Genomic DNA, 6,530 nt, shown 5'->3' on the forward strand with positions numbered 1-6,530 from the left:
AGGTTGTTCAGTCTGGAGAAAAGAGGCTGAGGGAAGGTTTAGCTTTCTACAACTCTAGCCTCTTCTCCCTGGTGCCAAACAACAGGACTAGAAGAAATGGATGCAAGCTGTACCTGGTGAGGTTTAGCCTGGGTGTTAGGAAATATTTCTGCACTGAAAGGGTTACCCAATACTGCAACAGGTTGCCCAAGGCAGTGTTGGAGTCACCATCCCTGGAGGTATCTAAACAATGTCTACCTGGTGCTTAGGGACATGGTTTAGTGGTGACCTTGCAGTGCTGGGTTGAAGGTTGGACAGTCTTGAAAGTCTCTTTCAACCAAAGATACTCTGTGAATTCAATTATGGTAGCTTATATGCCTTAGGAGCAAAGATAACTGACTACAGGAAATCCAAAATAAAGCCATTTATTTTAGACTGTCTGGCCTGAAATTCCTTTGCTGTTCAAGGTGGGGCTTAATACCTGTAATTGCTGTGGGCTGGATGTGAAAACGATTGACTACTAGAGCTCTGCTTACTTGCAGTAACATGGTGAGCCATGCTAATTTGGTCGTAAGTTCAGTAAATCTGTGATCTTTCAGTAGCTCTGACAGGGATGAGCATTCTGATGGCTGTCACTTATACCACCCCCAAAAAAAAAAAAAGCCTTCCCTTTAAGGCTGTTTTAAGGTTTTTCTAATAAGTAAATAATTTGGAACTAGAATTACTTTGGGGCAGGATGCCTAGGAAGGAAGACCTCAGCCTCAACTCCTCTGTCTGGCGAGCGAGAGCTGAGTTTACAGCAGTGTAACCTTTTATAATGCAAGACCATCACACTCCTGCAGGAAAAAAATGATCTAGGCCAACTTTATATTCCTACTGTGCTCTGTCTTTTTGTTTTTTTTTTCTTCCAAGAGAAAAGATGGAAATTTACTAATTTAAATAGAGCCTCAGAAACTGTCTGCTGACAGGCATTATTAGCCAAGCAGAACTGACTTCTGTCTATTGCTGCCTGCACATGGGGATGGGTGTGGGGTTTATTTGACATCTGGATCGTACTGGTCCACTCCCCAGCAGTAATGCTGCTTCAGATAAATGCTGAGATTATGTGCATTCTGGCTTTGGTGTCCAGAATTATGTTTGGTTAGTTTGGGTTTTGTGGTTGGAAGTGAACCCTGAACTGAAAGCATTATCTTTTGCAGAGTGCTGTCACACATTATTTCATTTTCAGATGCCATTTGAAGATTAGCATGCTTTAATAGCTGTAGAAATCATAGGTGAATTCTAACTGGCTGGGGGGAGATCTGTCTCCTTGCACAGTACCAAGGCACTCAGTCTGGTTGCCCCTGACTTAATTTCAGGAAGTCTGCAACTGTGAAATTGCTTCCATTCAGCCTCATCTGGTTAATTTTCAGGCTCTGCTGCAAGGTGTTCACTCTTTATGCCTTTTTGGGGGAGGAAGAGGGAATAGATGAAGTACAGAAGGGTTTTATTTTTCAATTTTTTATTTTTTTTTAACACCTCCTGGTTTTGGCCATTGTCTTTCACAGGTGGTTGTACTGACAGTACCTGCACCACAGGACTGGTGAAACATCTCTTTAAAACAATGCAAAGCTTGTAGGGAGTGGAATTTTTTTGAAATGTGCTGCATGTGCACAACACAGAATTTAAGTTCAATGCCAGTTACACTTTTCTAACTCACTCTGCTGTCTATAGAAAATTGTCAGGGGTCCCATAATGGTACTACTGCTTGTGGTGCAATCTAAATAATGGCTAACATCCTGTGAGCGAAGGGGCAGCTCTTTAGAGGTGAAGCACAATGTGAAGGCAATTGCACTTAAGATTTCCTCTCGCTGATAAAATTCAGCCTGTGAGAGAATGCAAAGGAGGGACTGACCCCAGGGTGTCTTCTGTTTCTGGTACAAGTTGATGTATTTTTCATGTTCAGAATGTTCCTGTGCAGTGGTGGCTATTTCTCCCCCGCTCCCCTATCTCTTCTTCTCTCTTTGTGTTTTGTTTTTTGTTTACTTTATGCTTCTTTTTCATCCTTCGTGCTTCTGTTGTCACTCCAACCCAACTTTTAAAACCAGTGTTGGTAAGATTTTGTGCTTCTCCTTTAGAAGATGCAGGCATTTTTAGATATGGCTGTCATAATCTCTGGTTTGATTTAGTGCCTGACAGCTAATAGACCTTCTCTGTATTGCTAATGCCATTTCAGTTCTAAAACCTGGTATTTCTTCTTGTCTCCAAGTTAGCCTGCATTTTGGGAACCTGGTACTGTATGTCAAAATGAGAAGGTTCCTTTTCCTGGGAGCAGTGAGTTTGTTAGTGTCAGGCTTTATAGAGGGGAGCAGAAAGGCATTGTTACTGCTGCAGCAGAGCAGAAAGGCAGTCATGGGAAATACAGCAAAAAGACAATTAAAAATAAAACATTGGGATTTCCTGTGTTTGGAAGCGCTGCCTAAGGGAGTCCCATTGCTGCTCCAAATGTTTTCACAGCACTTAGTTGAAGGATCAGTCTTAGCCAGATAGAGGAGGCTCTTTGTTAGAAGTGGAGCCTAATTTTAAAGCACTTAACACTTCTTGAAGTATCTGTCACTGGTGGATTGTGTAAGTGGTCTGTAAGTCCCAATTCTCACACTGGAGTGCAAGACTCTCAATAGAACTCATAGCATGGGCTGTGACATAGCCTAGTTCAATTGTTAACAAGCACCTCTAGCTTTTAGAAGGAATTAGCTTAATCTAGAGAATCTTGAGAGTTTGCTCCTGTTAATGGATGTGAGCAAGTCAGCACTGTGATGCCAGCTCACAGGTACAGACCTTTGGCTAATTCATAACCAAATGTGGTGTTAAGGAACACATCTGTCTTGTGCCCTGATGGCCTTCAGAAGTATATATGTGTGACTTAAGTCAGGACCTCTGTCTGTTGCAAGAAACTCGCTGTACCATAAGAGAGTTCTTGGTGCCAAGTGAAATCCTACTCTGAAAGGAAAATGGAGGTGTTTTTATTGGACAAAGACACAGTTCTGAAGTAGTATCTGTTGCTTTTATGTGGCTGTATTAATTCTGGTTCCAAAATGGAAGTGTTAGCATTATGTTTTCACCTCTTGCACCTGGGGTAGCTCTGTTGAAGACACTAAATAAAATAAAACTGTTAGAATTAAATCCTTCAGAATGAAACCTGTGGGCCTTTCAACATGACCTTTCCTTTGCTGGCCTGAGGCTGGCTTCAGTCATCTTCAGCAGATACAAGAGGTTTAACAATAAATGGCAGACATCAAGGCACTCCTTTTGTAGTGATAAGATTGCAATACTTTGCTGCTGCTACTAAATTAATCAGTGTAAACTATATTTAAACATTCACCTCATTGGAGAGTCTTATGTGAATTTTGAGACTGGCAACATTAGGCAGGTCACAGACATCTTCATGGTGAAGTGTTGTTGAAACCTTGTAGCTAGAATGAAATACCTGTACCACGTGTGTGTTCCTTCTTTGCATGGGTATTTCTTATCTCTGCTGCACTTCTCTTCTACTCACAAAGGAGTTTGTACTGTATGCAAGTTGTTTATGCTGTGAAGGTAGAAGGAAAGGCTGCAATCACTTCTGTGTGCTTGTGGAAGAAAATAATCCATGGAGCAAAATGAATTCTGTGCATCGAAGAGTGAAATGTGAGTCTTCCTTGAATATCAAGCTTAGCTTATTTTTGTAGCTGTCAGAGAAGTGTGTGTTTCTGAAAGTTTAAAAATATTTGAGATGAGGGTATAAGCTATTTGGGAACTTGAGGAGTGAGATTGTTCTTCATGTAGAATGGAGAGAAGCGTGTGCTCCAAGCTGGCGTTATTAGTTTGCCCACTCAGGTAAGGAGAAGCATACACTGAAGAATGCAGACATAGCTTTCTCATAGTGCAGGAACGGGTTTCAGGGTGTCTGTGTGTACATTTACAGAGCTAAGTGTAGCTTTATTGCAGTGGTTAGGTATCACATGACCCTCAGATCCTGTAATCATGAGAATAAGTGCAGTGCTCCAAGTTAATGGTGGGAAATTGTCATAGCTATATTTTATTGTGCTCTTCTGAAAAATAAACTTGGAGGAATTCAGCACTGAAGGCTGAGGAAATGCAGCACATCAACAGAAATGCATTGACATGAAAAGCAAGATTTCTAGATTTAGAGGTCTCACAAAAGCACTAACACAAGGTGTGAGAACTGTTTAAAGCATCTGTTTAGTAATCCATCTTGTATGATGGAATAGTGGATTTATTTCCCCACTGAGTACAGGTTGTCTGAGCTTTCTCTACTATCAATATGCATCTTCCAGATCCAGTCTAGATCATGATAATCTTCTGACATTCCTAGCCTTCATCTTCCTCCAGTCAGTAAAACTGGAGCACATCCTGATGTTAAATCATAACAACTGAATGCTGAGACAGATTTAAAACTCCTCAGAAGTATCTGTCAGTCATGGAGAAGAACAAATGGAGCCAGCCTCAGCCATGCAAAGAGGTCATGGGTGTAGAGCAACAGCTCTTGCTGATTTGCAGTAGTCTTGACAAATTGCAGCAGGGAATGGGAAGATGACTGCAGAGACAACTGGTAGAGAAAGGAGGACCTATGGTCTTCTAGTGTGTAGAAAATGGCTTAATGGCTTCTTGTGTCTTTGGAAGACTCTTCTCTTGCTTTCTGTGTTGTTTTCTGTGGGAGGATAACTGCCTTCCAGGCTCTGGTTCTGCATTGGGATGGTGCACGATGATAGGTTTTTGATGGCATTAAACAAAGTACTATGTCATTTGGGCTGCTAAGCAATAGGTACCTGGGGGGCTCAGGTCAGACCTGCACTTAACATGGTGTTTATGAATTGCTTCATATAAAATACACAGCCTTGTTGAGGGCATCTGTTACTGAGGATAGTAATGGTCACTTTGCATTAGCTAGACCATTGAAAGGACTGAGGCATGTTAGGGGAGATAAAAATGTCTAGTGCCCCACACAGCATTCCCAAGCACTGATAGTATTGAGAATTGGCCTCCACAGGTGTGACACACAGCATGTGCCACATAGCATGTGCCACATAGCATAGCACCTTGAATACTGAGCCCAGTCCTAGTGTCCCCACCGTAAGGAGGACACAGAGCTGTTGGAGTGAGTCCAGAGGAGGGCCACAAAGATGATCCATGGGCTGGAGCACCTTTGCTATGAGGATAAGCTGAGAGAGCTGGAGTTGTTCAGCCTGGAGAAAAGAGAAGACTCCAGGGGGACAGGGAGGGGGAGGGACAACCTGCTGAGAAGAGAGAAGCAGGCAGGGATTCTGAAGTCTAAAAATGCCAATGCACTGTAGTAGGAAATAATTAAGTTAATTTTCTTCTAAAACTGCAATTTGCAGGCTTTCAGTCCAGGTGCTTCTGAATTTAGACTAGAAGCAAGTGCTCTTAAAAGTATTGCTAATACTTCTACAAAGTACAAGCTGGCTGAGAGAGGCAGTGGGTTTCTTTATAATTTTAAGTAACTTCTCTGTCTAGTTAAGAAAGCTTGGGCTGTTTGTAACCAGGCTTTGGTAAATACCCATTACAGATTTTGTTTGGGGGTTTTTTGGTAGGTTGGTTGGGTTTGATTTTTTTTTTCTTTTTTTGATTAGTGGTTTTGTTTTGGGGTTTTGTGTATGAGGGGTTGATTTGTTAGTTTTTAAGGCCATAGGCTTCCTTCTGCTTCTGTGCTTAGCACGCCTGTAGCTAAATTGTTTAGAGATGCTTGTGCCCTCTCCACCCCAGATCAGGACACCCACAGCTGCTGTCATTCCATGTCACTTTTGTGGGGTCTAGGTAGGGATTTGCTTAAAGTTCTCTCAATTCAGCATTTTTTTTTTGTAAGTAATTGAATAAATAGCTGTTAAATGTTTTACTGTGTGATTATAGATTACAGGTTATTTGCCTAATGATATGGTGTGTTTTTCTTGGGTGCTTTACATGAATCCTAAGCAGATGACAGGGATGAGTGCACAGTTGTGTTTGTGCAATTTCCTCAGCAGTGCTTCTGTCTTGGTGTCATTCAAGCAGATGAGTTGCAGTTTTATCTTCTTTCCTAAGTAACATTTAGGGCTGATAAATGTTAAGCAGATAGTCAAAGCTGTCCTTGCATAAGATGAAAGATGTTGAATAATTCTGTAATGCCAAATAAACTGTTCCTGCTTCCCTTTAATCAGATGTATGAGTTGCTTCATTTCCTTCTGAGCAGTAGCTCAGTCTTTGCAGTGTCCCCAGCTAGCTGGAGAGTAGATGGAGGTGAGACCTCCTACGTTCCCCAGCCCTGCTCTGCATCCCTTCCCTGTCACTGACTTCAAGCAGAGGGTAGCCCCTGCCCTTCCCCAGTATCCAGCCACAGTTTAAGCAGACTGAAGAGGAGAGTGAGGGCATGGTTACTCCCTTGGTTGCATGGTTGAGACAATGCAACACATTATTTGTAGTTTCTCCTTGATGTTCTTATGACACAACGAGTTTACAAGGAAATATGTCAGTGAATTGAACTAGAAGAGACAGAAGGATGATGCCGAGAAGCGGAA

General features: G+C 42.0%; 1 protein-coding gene across 2 annotated transcripts in view; it reads left to right on the forward strand.

Annotated features, from left to right (window-relative positions):
• The window catches only part of OGFOD3 (2-oxoglutarate and iron dependent oxygenase domain containing 3), a 38,456-nt gene that overhangs the window by 26,716 nt on the left and 5,210 nt on the right, over window positions 1-6,530 (forward strand). The window lies entirely within an intron of this gene.

This window comes from Melanerpes formicivorus, unplaced genomic scaffold (genome assembly GCF_026170545.1).
Source record: "Melanerpes formicivorus ecotype bairdi unplaced genomic scaffold, bMelFor1.0.p_v2 SCAF_21, whole genome shotgun sequence".
NCBI classification, from domain to species: domain Eukaryota; kingdom Metazoa; phylum Chordata; class Aves; order Piciformes; family Picidae; genus Melanerpes; species Melanerpes formicivorus.